General features: G+C 34.4%; 1 long non-coding RNA gene across 1 annotated transcript; it reads left to right on the plus strand.

The window, feature by feature from the left end:
- The first annotated feature begins 2721 nt into the window (after positions 1 to 2721).
- LOC129222838 (uncharacterized) lies at positions 2722 to 12305 on the plus strand. The gene is made up of 3 exons (XR_008580618.1): positions 2722 to 2776; positions 5634 to 6188; positions 12064 to 12305. It is a non-coding gene; the product is annotated as an uncharacterized LOC129222838 (long non-coding RNA).
- The last annotated feature ends 363 nt before the right edge of the window (positions 12306 to 12668 follow it).

The following is a 12668-nucleotide window of genomic DNA, read 5'->3' on the forward strand; positions in this document are numbered from 1 at the left end:
CACTTTTGTTTAATTACATTTTTTCCTAAATCGTGGATTATTTTACGTTTTATGGGATAATTTTAATTGTTTGGTGATTTATCTTTTTCTTGATAGAAGTCCTTGTCTTGTTTAATACCTAGTTTTGTTTAAAAGTTCATTTAAAAAACGAAATAACGCATGTTATCACCAAGCAAAAAAAAAAAAAACTAAGCCATTAAATATTTTAAATTTGAATGTGTCAGAAGATCTATACAACTTTACTCGATGTCAAATCGCGGATATCCCAAATCTGCCATAGCGAATGCGCATGTTGCGCGCAAAAATATTTTCAGCTAACAAATTACTGCAAAGCACGGATATCCACGCACGTATTTCATATATTTTCAATTCATTATGTGTTGTTTGTGAAAAATCCATTAATTTAGAAAATAAGCAAACCAAAAAAAAAGTGCTATTTTTCGCTTTCAATTAAAAAGTTATATGTGCCGTATTCATATGCGTACAGTTTCATATAATTAGTCACGTAAAATATTGTAATGGTTTAACCCCAGTTTCGCGCCGACATTTAAAATTTCTTCCCTCCATAAATATATCAAAAGTGAAAAACAGGGGGAAGGAAATTTCGTATCGGCAAAACTTTGGGGGGGGGGGGGAGGACAGCATTCTAATCTCATTCATTAATTTGTTTCTATGCTTAAGTATAAACAAACAACATAGAATCTGAAAACAGAAAGCCCAATGAGCTAAGTCTGAGCGCGTGCGCGGTCGCTGTAGCAAATTTGTGATGTCTGCGATTTAACGTCTAGTTGCAACTGTTGGATATGTTTTAATCTTGATTGAATTTCACTTCCTAAGACATCTTTGGACCAACTGTTAGATCTGTTCTAACCTTGCAATTGCAGTCCGAGATAAACAAACCCTATGAGCTGAGAGTAAGTACCTAAGAATTTAGGGAAAATTAGTGATTTTCAAACTTCAATTACTCCGGCCCATGATGTCCCTGGGGGTTGAATTTTTGTATATGTACTCAATGGCCCCCCAAGAATATGTATACAAAAAATCATTACCGTAGCCCCCAGGGGGGCTGTGATAGAACCCCGGGAAGGTACAATTTGGGGGGTAAAAACGAGGGGGGAAGGGGAGGGGGGTCAAATGGCACATCAGTAAGGTACAAGGAATGTGTGTACGAAATTTCAGCTTGATTCCTTTTTTCGTCTGGGCTGTAGCCCTGTCAAAGAAAGCGAAAACTTTTTTGAACAGCGATTTTATAACTTTAATACCTCCTCCCCCTGATGGTCCAGGGGATTGTATTTTGGTTTACGGCTTCAGGGGCCACTAGAGATTGAGTGTACCAAAAATCAACAACGGGGGTCTTCATGGGGCTGAGATACAGAGGGGTGAAAAACCCAAAAAACCCCAATTTGTTCTGTCGTGTAATCTTGGTCTTGGTCGCTTTTATTTTCTTTCGTCTTTGGCGGTGGATTTGCTTCTGTTGGCTACTGACGTTTGGTTTCCTTGGCGGGGCGGGACGCTCCCGCGTCCCGTGATGATTTGGGAATGTATTTCTGATCAAGGAGTTGGTGGGCTTCACTTTGTGATTTCCCTAACCAGAAACTCACAGTTAAAAACACTATCTGAACAATTCAGTGCTACATGAAATACACCGCCAGCTCAGTCAATTCCAGCCGAGGACTGCAGTTTCGTGCTTATTAGCGCTCATCATCCCGGCATAGGACTAACTGAGCTGGAGGTGGAAAACCTCTTAAGGAAGCCAAGAGTGCCAAACAAACTGGTAGCTAACATAGAATTAGCACTGACGAGACAAGTGACCGAAACAGTGGTTCGGTTCAACTCGAATATTGCAGGCAGGGCAGGTATATTCAGTAAGTTACCGCCCTATAGCCAGGGCTAAGGCAGAAATACATGAAATACACCGCCAGCTCAGTCAATTCCAGCCTCTATGTTAGCTACCAGTTTGTTTGGCACTCTTGGCTTCCTTAAGAGGTTTTCCACCTCCAGCTCAGTTAGTCCTATGCCGGGCTGATGAGTGCTAATAAGCACGAAACTGCAGTCCTCGGCTGGAATTGACTGAGCTGGCGGTGTATTTCATGTATTTCTGCCTTAGCCCTGGCTATAGGGCGGTAACTTACTGAATTCAGTGCTAGCTTCGAATTCGTTCAAACTAAACATTTAAACCTGTATCAATCAAATTCACTCATTTGCTAATCCATCGAAATAATTGCAAAACATTCGTTTATCGGTTAAAATTAATGGTTTTATTTTTTCATGTTAAAATCATTGCCCACTTTCTGAAATATAGTGTGTTACATTTGTACACTAAAAGTCAAATGGTGCTAATTTATACATAAAATTTTAAATTTCCTGAAACTTACAGTTAAAAACACTATCTGAGCAAATCAGTACGAGCCGCGAATTCTCTCAAACTAACCGCTTCAACCTACATCAATCAAATTCGCCCACATGCTAATCCATAGAAATAGTGGCAAGACCTGCATTAAGTAACTGTAACAACGCCATACAATGTTCTATCTAAAGAGGGATAAAAACGAAACTCTTTCCTCTCCAAAAAAGAACGGAAAAAAAAAAAAAAAAAAAGCAACTCGCTCCGCTCGATGGAACAACGCCGGAAGAGTCACGTGTTTGTGATCTACCTGAAGTATGTCAAGCGGAGAAATGTATATAAACAGTTAATGAACCCTGTGATCAGTTTGGTTGATTCTGTAGCAAATCTTGTGACAGGTTATAGCGCTCGTTCATCATGTTCCAATTGCTGGTAAGCTTCAGCAACCGTTTATTCTCTTTTTTCCCCTCCTTTGAAAAATCGTTTACATATTTGGTTTTTCCCCCTATCGCTACAAATCTGAAAATCATTTTTGAATTTTTGGATATTAATATCGTTATGTATTTGAATCTACTATAAAAAATGTCGCTCTTCATTTGTTAGTTTTTTAGAAAAAACGTTTGTTGCCTTTTAACTGATATTTACCAATGAAAATACCTTGAGAAATATTTATCATGCAAAATAAAGGATCACAACGTTAATCGTAAATCAAAATACGTGCAACAAAAATAAGTGTTCATGAAGACATGTATGCACATTATCAGATAGCAACTGTGTAAGATTATTTGAGGGGGAAAATGACTTGGAATGTAACATCATAGAATGAAAATTGCTATTATTTGTCTCCAAGTTAAGAAGATTTAATTTTTCAATTCATGGAAATGAACTATTTAAACCAGTAATGCATTTATTACTTTTATTATTATTATTATTATTATTATTATTATTATTATTATTATTATTCAGAGCCTCAGCTTAGTAGAGTTGAGTACATCATAGCTATGGTGCATTGCCTTCGTTCCGTGCGTAAAATCGACAGCTGAAATATTTTCTAACTGCCAACTAAATAAATGATTAAATTTGAGAGTTTTTCCGGTAGAGAAAACGAATAAATGCCGTTTTTTCCGCCTCGCATACGCATTCTAAGTATACAAGTTCCTATTTTCCTGCAACCTGTATTAAAAGTATAGTACTAATTATCAAAGATGATTTAAACGAACCACTTTTATCGCGTGGATTTACAATAATGCTCTTAAATTCTTAAATTGTTCTGAATACCTGTAGTATTAATTTCCCCCTTTTTTTTACTGATTTCTAAAATGATTATAATTTTTATCTAATTTGTATTTTCCCCTTTAGAAACAAAATTTTCCTTTTACTGTGTTTGAGACACAATAGTTTTTAGACTTTATTAAAAATTTAATCAGGTACATCCATATTTATTTCTCAGAATACTATAACAATGTAATTTTTTTATCTTATATCTTTAAACGAGCAATTCTTGTGGGTATATATATATTTCTTATCTTGGAAACGGCTCTATCGATTTGGATGAAATTTTGGATTTAATTGTAGTTTTGCATTCTAAGTTCATCTACATCAGTGTTTTTTCTGTAAAAACGCGATTTTTTTTTACAAAAAACAGTTTTTTAATATAAAGTCAAATTGAGCTAAGCCTTGAAGTAAACTGTGAGTTGACGCATCAGGCAGACGATTTGCAACCATAACAATGAAAATTTTTCTCTTCTCGCTTTAAAATTTTATACTTGCTTAGGGTTGCCAGGCTTGGCTGATATTGGCCACTTTGGCTAATTTCAAACACACTTGGCTGAAAACAAATTCAAAAGCATTATGTAAGTCGATGTAAGGTTTTTTTCTTTTTGAAGTGAAACTATTGCTTGACCATCCTATTTTATTTTATTTTATTTATTTATTTTCTAAATCACGCATCTAAATTTTATTTCGAAGAAGCGTATGTCTAGAGATTGTTTATGTTTTGTTAAGTCAGTTGTTATCATTTGTTGGAATGGTTTGTGGATCATCAGTTTTGATGGATATCATGCTGTATGTAGAAATTTCTGGCGTAAAAACTAAAAGTATTCATTCAAAAAGAAAATCTCGATTGGGATAAAATCATTTATCCCAATAAATTTTTTATAATAAAAAATTTTATAAAAATTATTTATAAGTAGTATTCATTCTCAATGGATAAAATCGTGAAACGCATCATAGTATGAAAGGAAGTATTCGGTTAAAAATCGATTTCACCGTAGCAAAACTAAGGTCAAAATATTTTAATTACTGACAAGAAAATTGTATAGTGGAAACAAATGTAACAGGTAGTTTAAAGCAAAATGTTGATATATAATTGCATTCAGAATCTTCTTTGTTTGGTACTTTAGTGTTATAAGAAGGTCGAGTGCTTAATATTTCTTTAACGTGAAGCTTTTCAAGTATATTTGGAAAATATTGAACCTTAAAAAAACACAATTTGACAAAAAATAATTCTTTTAAAGCCGCACGAGGCTCGGTCGTCCAGGTACTTGTACTTAAAATAAATAAATCGTTGTCTCAGAGCAACAGTAAGATATCGTAGTGTTATTTCTGGGATTAGATATCTTACTGTTGCGCTGAGGCGACGAAATGCAAAATAACTTTCTTTCTTTCTCTTTTTAAAAAAATAAATAATATTTGGGATTTCTTTTAATATTCATCTTGCTTCTTTTCATTTTCATGCATGCAAAAGAAGTTTGACGATCAATAGCTAAAATTATAAATCAATATTCTACCTTTTGAAAACTTCAAAGCTAACCGTATGGCGTTTCAATGTCTATTTGCATTTGAAATGGAAAATTTTTAATTTATCTGAATTCATTCAGAATACGTTTTTCAATTTCATTTTTTCTGCTTCAAAGTATTTTTTTTTTTCAAATGTTACATTCTTTTATTATAACTGCACACATTTCTTACTGAAAAAATAATTTTATTTTTTTTGAATGATTGCTTCATGCATTAAGGTGTAGGTTTTTAAATGATACGAATTTTCGTGTAATTTTTGCATATGTTATTCACTGTGAATGAATTGTTTTTTAAAAAGATTTATTGAAAGTTCAACAAAAGTAACTTTTAGAAACTCAAAGTAATTAACAATAGAGCATAGAAATTCTTAAAAAAGGCGTTTCAAAAAATATATGAAAACAATGTTTCAAAGTATGGATTCAATGCTTGATTGCGGAAACTTTAATGTGTCAAAAACAAATCAATTAATTAATCAATTAACTTTTTTCAGATTTTCGTCGTTGGTGTAGGCGCCACCCTGGCATACGATATTCATCTCATAGTTGCTGAGAAGCAAGGCGCTATTCCACATTATACACGCCATGGCTACGATTATCCTGCCATCAACTTGGCTCAGTTTGGAGGAAGACAGAGACCTTCCTCTGATGTCCGTGGATTCGAATTACAAAGTTTCAATCGACAGCCTCCTGCGGCTCCCTTAAGTCAGAACACCGGATTCCAACCTGCAAGCCCTTTGAGCCAGAACACCGGATTCCAACCTGCAAGCCCCTTGAACCTAAACACCGGATTCCAACCCGTAGCCCCATTGAGACAGAACACCGGATTCCAATCTATTAGTCCATTCTCTGCAGAAGAAAATGATGGATATCCGAGGCAAGAAATTAATGCAGCTTTTCCCGAGAGTGCAGGTCCAGTATTCCAGCGCCAAGGATTCGGGCAGCCTGGAGTACAAACAAGCTTTTTTCGAAGATTGAACCCCAGTAGTTATTCTGCGCCAAATGGTTTCTTACAAAGGAGGTCATCGTAGCATTCGTCATCCGAAAAAGTAAGCATACCATCACTTTGAAATTACAAAGTTTTTAAATGTTCTTTTTGAAAACGTTATTGTCAGAAGGCCATAGTTCTAAGTGTTTTGAGTTACTTTGCAGCATCTGCAATGACTTTCAGAAGTTTTGCCCAACAAAAACATGATAAGCTTTTAAAAGGCTGCCGTGTTTTCGTTCCTGACTTGAAATAGAAAAATGAAGAGTAAACTCTCCTTTTATAAGTTTAAGTATAAATCCAGGTGACAACTTTTACTCGTTTCTTGTTTAAAACCAGCAAAAAATCAAAACACTCATAATAGTAGTAGATGTATTTTTGTACTAAAGAACATCATTGTGCCAAAATATAAGTTTAAAAACAAATTAATCGCACTATTTCACATTCCAATGGTAGAGAAATCATCTTGTTCTTTATTTGTCTCTTTGCTACTATCAAACTGTTGGTGCAGTAATACACTTATGAGTGGGCATTTTGAACATATGACTACCTAAATTCTTACTCCTAAATCAACTTATTTCTTCACCAAAAAAATGTGGTATGTTTCATCAAAAGATGAGGAGTCCAATAAGAAACATCGATAGCGCTATAATTATATCTAAATATGAGGTAATTATTTTTAGGGGCAAATCAAAAGATAAGCCCTAGATTAATGAAACTTAGAGATAAAGGGTGAAAATGTTCCATCAGGGATTTAGAAATAGGACTAAAGAAGAGATAAGACAAGAAATGAGCTCTAAATTTAATTTTGCTTCGTAAAAATAACGACGAAAGAAATAACTAGATTATTGTTATTCTGCGAGTAAAAAGTTTCGTAATTCTAAATGTTTGTAGAAATTCTTTGAAATGGGGTGGTTTCCTTCAGTCAAAAGTACTACTTTTAGTCATTAAAATGGATAGAATGAACAAAAAAAAAAAAAAAAAAAAAAGAAAGAAAGAAAATTAATTTGAATTCTGAAATTTTGAATTCAAATTATGTTTTTCCCAATCACGAACTGAAACAGGACCCTACTCATTGGAGTTATTGTTTCTAGAAACGGCTCCTGTACCCCCAAGTCTGCCTCTTCTCCTGGGCGGTTACTTGTGCATAGTTGTGTGTGTGCATAGACCTGTGTGTATGCACGTAGGTGTGTGTGAGTGTATGTGTGTGAAGTCGTGTGTGTGTATGTGTGTGTGTGTGAACGTGCGTGTGTGTAGGACATGGACGCCGCCGACCAGGAGAAGCAGATAGCTCAAAACCGGAGCAGCCGCGCCGCGCCACGCCGCCAAAAGAGGACGGTGGGCGGTGGTGCTGCAAAGGCTTCTGGTCCAAGTTGAAAAAGGCACGGACACCAAAAACGGTCAAATGAGAACAATAAGCAATCGTGATTGCTCAAAAAAAAATACATGGACCCAGAAAATATTTCATTTTCCCAACAGGTTTTTTTTTTAATTTTTTTTTTTTAATGTCCAATTTTTCAATCAAAGCGTGGTCTTCATGACATCACAAATGATGCAATTTGGCGCATCTTTCTACTACGTTTCCACGTCATGATTATCAAGCAGCGAATTAAAAGTGCGCTCTACACTTGCTATCAATCATATCGTTGCCAATACACGTGAGTAAAGATGCGAATTGAATATTTTGTTCCGTGAATGGCAACATTGAATGGCATTTCATCATTTGTGATGTCAGAGAACAGAAGTGTAAACAATGAAAGCGCTTCGATTTAAGTAATTTTTTTTAATATTAAATTTAAATAAATTTTTTAAAAAATGGTCAGATCCTATGTTTTTAAGCATGCTCTTTCAGAAAAAAATACTTTTAAAAGTTTGGAAACGACCCCATTGTGATTAATGTTTTTTTTTTTTTTTGGTCATTTGAATAACTTCTCGAAACTTTTTTAAAAGAATAATTCACATACCTATTTCTCACACCTTATATTAGATACTAGTGGTACCCGCACGATTTTGCTCGTTTTTCTCAAACGTGAATAATTTCAAATATGATTGGTGCAAATGCGAGTCCACCAGCGGACGCGATGATTTTCAGCGGCTGTTGCCGCACCCCACTCGGAAAAGTTCAAAAAATTATTTTGTGGATTTTGGTAAAAATAGACAGCAAACTATTTTTAATGAAGTTAGTAACTTAAATTCATAGTATTCTGTTTTTCGCTTCAGGAATGTGTCAATGATTTTGCGGCAATTAGTTTCATATACTCAAATGGTAATATTTTATTCCACCAGTAGAGTCGACAGTTCTCCCCCGCCCCCTCTTTTTATAACTATACTAGTGGTACCCGCACGTCTTTGCCCGTAATAGAAAAATTAAAAGGTCTTTTGGTTCGCCTGCATATTTACAAATAATGTGTGGTGAATTTTCTCGCCAATTTGCTTGTACCCATATTACGGTTGAACGTTATGATAATTTCGTATCTCGCCAATTGGCTTGTGCCCATGTTACGGTTCCACGTTATGATAATTTCGTAATTTACTCGTCCATCTTATGATAGTTTTGTTCTTAAAATTGGAATAGAAAAAGAACCACATCGAATTTTCGAAAAATCGCTTCGAGGTTCACACCCCCATGCTACAAACTAACTTTGTGCAAAATTTCATGAAAATCGGTCGTACGATCTAGGCGCTATGCGCGTCACAGAGATCCTGACAGACAGAGATTTCACCTTTATTATTAGTAAAGATACAGATAAAGAAAAGCGTTTACAAACTAAAAGTGGTACGATGGTTTTAATAACATTGATTTGTTGTATGTTTCATTTGAAAAAGTTTTCAAGTATTGTTCCATCAAGGAACTCCTAGGAAATGCTTTGCGGCACCAATTTTTCCATCCTGAGGTGTGTTTAAAATTGTAATGTGCACAGAATCCCAAATGTGCAGTGTGACAATGTACACGTAAAATTGGGAGTTTAACTGAAAGAAAGATATACATTTTTATTTTCACAATGAGATTGAACTATTAAAATGTAACTTCAGCTATTTTTATTACTTTTATATTTACTTACCTCTTTTTCACTAAATTTCTTTTATTTTAATCTTCAATCTATTTTTAACCATTGACCTGGATTTGAGTGTTGTGAAGGTGTATTTTAAAAGTTTCTAAAATGGCATCGATGAATAAAATAGAGCTTTCCACCCACTCAGCAATCTGTCCAAAAATATTCTCTTTCTTCACAGTAAAGGATTATTCATTTAACCTTTATTTTTAGATCAATTTGAGCGATCGATGTATTTGATGTAAAAAGAAAACAAAAAACATTAAAAAAAAAAAAAAAAAGTCCAAACAAAGTTGAACAGAAGTTTTAGTTATATGATACAATTTGAAAATTATAAGAAACAGGGGCGCCCTTATTGGAGAAGAAATATTGGATTAGAATAAAAATGTCAAACTGCTTTTATTTCTGTACCGATGCGAAGCATATTATAATAATGTCATTGAAAACTTTGTAATTTCACTTAGTTTTCCTTTTTATAAGTGGTTAAACCATGGGCATTTATTTCATTTACAGTTTCAAGATTTGAATATATAAACATTACCTTGAAAGCAATTATTTCCACTATAATGCTTATGTTGAATGTTTAGTTATTATTTATTGAAAATATTAAATTATTTCAATTGCACAATTTTTCTGATGAATTCAGGTTTCAAGTCAATATGCATCTGTTCTAAATAACTTGAAACAGATAATAAACAAGCAAAATCCATTCTAAATCTCACAGGTTTATTCATTTTTCATTCCCGCTCCACTTTTCCAAATTTATGAACGTGTAGCTGAAATAGATTATCGACTCTTATCAGCTTTGGTTTATTTTATATTTTAATTTGTTACACTTTTACTTCCTTTTGCAAAGCAAAAGTTTTCTTGTTTTCACGAAACTTTTTCATTCAGATTTCCATCTAAATTTCCATTCTAATCAAACGCAAATCAATTTTAAATTGTTAAATGCAGCCAACTTAGGTTTGTCCCAGCAATAGGAGTAGATGATATTAATGTATGGCAGTGGTGTCCGACCTACGGCCTGCAGGTCACATCTTGGGCCGCGATGTTTATCCGAGTGCCCCGTTGTTTTTGAATGATGTTACAAATCGGAAAGCGCGATCAATAACTATTTCAAATTTGGAGCAAAATATTCAGCAATTGGTTTCTGAAAAATAGATGCACTTAATAAAAGAAGCATAGTATAATTGATTACAACAATTACTGGTTAAACGGAAAAAAATACCTTTATACTTGAAAAGTAAAATAAGATATAACAAGAAATACACCGCCAGCTCAGTCATTTCCAGCCAAGGACTGCAGTTTCGTGCTTATTAGCACTCATCAGCCCGGCATAGGAAAGTAACTGCGCTGGAAATGGAAAATCGCTTAAGGAAGCCAAGAGTGCCAAACAAACTGGTAGCTAATATAGAATTAGCACAGACCAGACGAGTAACCGAAGCAATGGTTCGGTTTAACTAGAAGATTGAAGGCAAGGCATCGTATATTCAGTAAATTAATGCCCGTTAGCCAGGGCTAAAGCAGAAATACATGAATACTCGGCTGGAAATGACTGAGCTGGTGGTGTGTTTCATATATTTCTGCTTTAGCTCTTGGCTAATGGGTAGTAATTTATTGAATATACCATGCTTTGCCTTCAATCTTCGAGTTGAACCGAACCATTGCTTCGGTCACTCGTCTGGTCTGTGCTAATTCTGTATTAGCTACTAGTTTGTTTGGTACTTTTGGCTTCCTTAAGAGGTTTTCCATCTCCAGCTCAGTCACTTTCCTATGACGTGGTGATGAGTGCTAATAAGCACGAAACTGCAGTCTTCGGCTGGAAATGACTGAGCTGGCGGCGTATTTCATGTATTTCTGCTTTAGCCCTGGCTAATGGGCAGTAATTTACTGAAGATATAACGAGGTTTAATTGCACAAAAATTGCGAACTACTGCAGTAATGCCCAATTTTTGACAGTTAAACGTTGTTACATCTATTCATCAATTTCTGATTTTAAAATTTCTTTCATTTTTTATATTTTTCCACGTTATTTAGAATTTTTTTTAATATTTTGAAATTTTAAATGCTTTCTGACTCTCGAGAATCATTTTAATATAAGGTGCGGCGCTCGGATAGAAAAAAAATTGGTCACCACTGATGTATCGTGTTAGTGACGGAGACGTCCCAAAATCTCTTTTTTTTTTTTTTTTTTTTTGAACACGTTTCAAGAAGATTTTTAATTGGGAAGTACCATTCAATTTTCATGCACCAAGAAAAATTATTATTTTTAACTAATAAATAGCACCAAGAAGTAAGGGCGCCCATATGCAAAAATTGTAAGGGGGGCTCAGATATTTTCCCTATGGGTTAGGAGGGTATTTTCTCCATGGAAACCGTTTTAAGGACAGATTAGAGTCATTAAAATATTTCATTTGTAATAACTTATTCATTAATGACTGGAGAATAAATGTTTTCACATTTTTGCAAAGAAAAAGTACTAAAAGCAAGGAAGTTATAATTTCAAGGGGGGGGGGCTCGGGCCTCCCTTCCCCCCCCTATATGGGCGCGCTTGCCAAGAAGTAATCTGATGTCCACCGTCAGATTTTTTTTTTTTTTTTTTTTTGAATATTATTCCTAATTTCCTTATTTTGTTTTAATTAAAAAAAGGAGTTGACATTTTTTTTCAGAATTTCGAATGTTTATGACTTGTTTTTAAAAAAAATTCTTTCATATTTTATAAAAAAAATATAATTAACGTGAAATGAACGTTTCGGTAACATTTTTAATGTATAATTCACCCAACAAACCAACTATCTGTCCCTAATTTAAAAATTATTGCGATGTTTCAATACATTGTGTGTTATAAAATTTGGGGGACTCACTTTCTCTATTTTGTTCAAACAGGTACCCAAAACTAAATGGGAATTCAGAAGCAAGTGAAGTGTTAAGTCTACTGAATGTTATTTCGTGTGCAGATTTTCAGACATTGTTTTACGTTATTAGGAAGTTTCAATTTTGTTTGGTAATAAGTCAATCAGATTCAGTAGAGGAAAATGCACCAGTGTAAAGAAAGCCAGCATTCGCAGATGTTACGAATCTAATTCTGCAAGAGATTGAATAAGATGATCAATGTTTGTAAATATTACTCTTTTTGATGTATGTATGTAAAATATTATTTAATAATGAATTGTTGTGTCTGATTTCTTTCTTTGCATACCTTACATACTATTCAAGTGTTACAGGTCGTAAAATGGTCGTCACAAATTTGTACCTCAGAGCCAGATTGACGTTAGTCCAAAAATTGCGATTTTCCATTTATTAGTGCATTGTATGTAGAAGCATATTCCGCATCGAGCCATGTGAACGTAATTCTTTTTTTAAAAAATCCTCTCCATTTTTTTTACTAAAGTTGAAAGAGTACTTGTGCCATCCTTTGCATGCACCAGAAAAAAAGTTTTTCCTCTCTCCTGTAAAATTATCATAATGTGACTTACGTCCTTCTGGCTTTG

Source organism: Uloborus diversus, chromosome 5 (assembly GCF_026930045.1).
Source record: "Uloborus diversus isolate 005 chromosome 5, Udiv.v.3.1, whole genome shotgun sequence".
Classification (NCBI taxonomy): Eukaryota; Metazoa; Arthropoda; class Arachnida; order Araneae; family Uloboridae; genus Uloborus; species Uloborus diversus.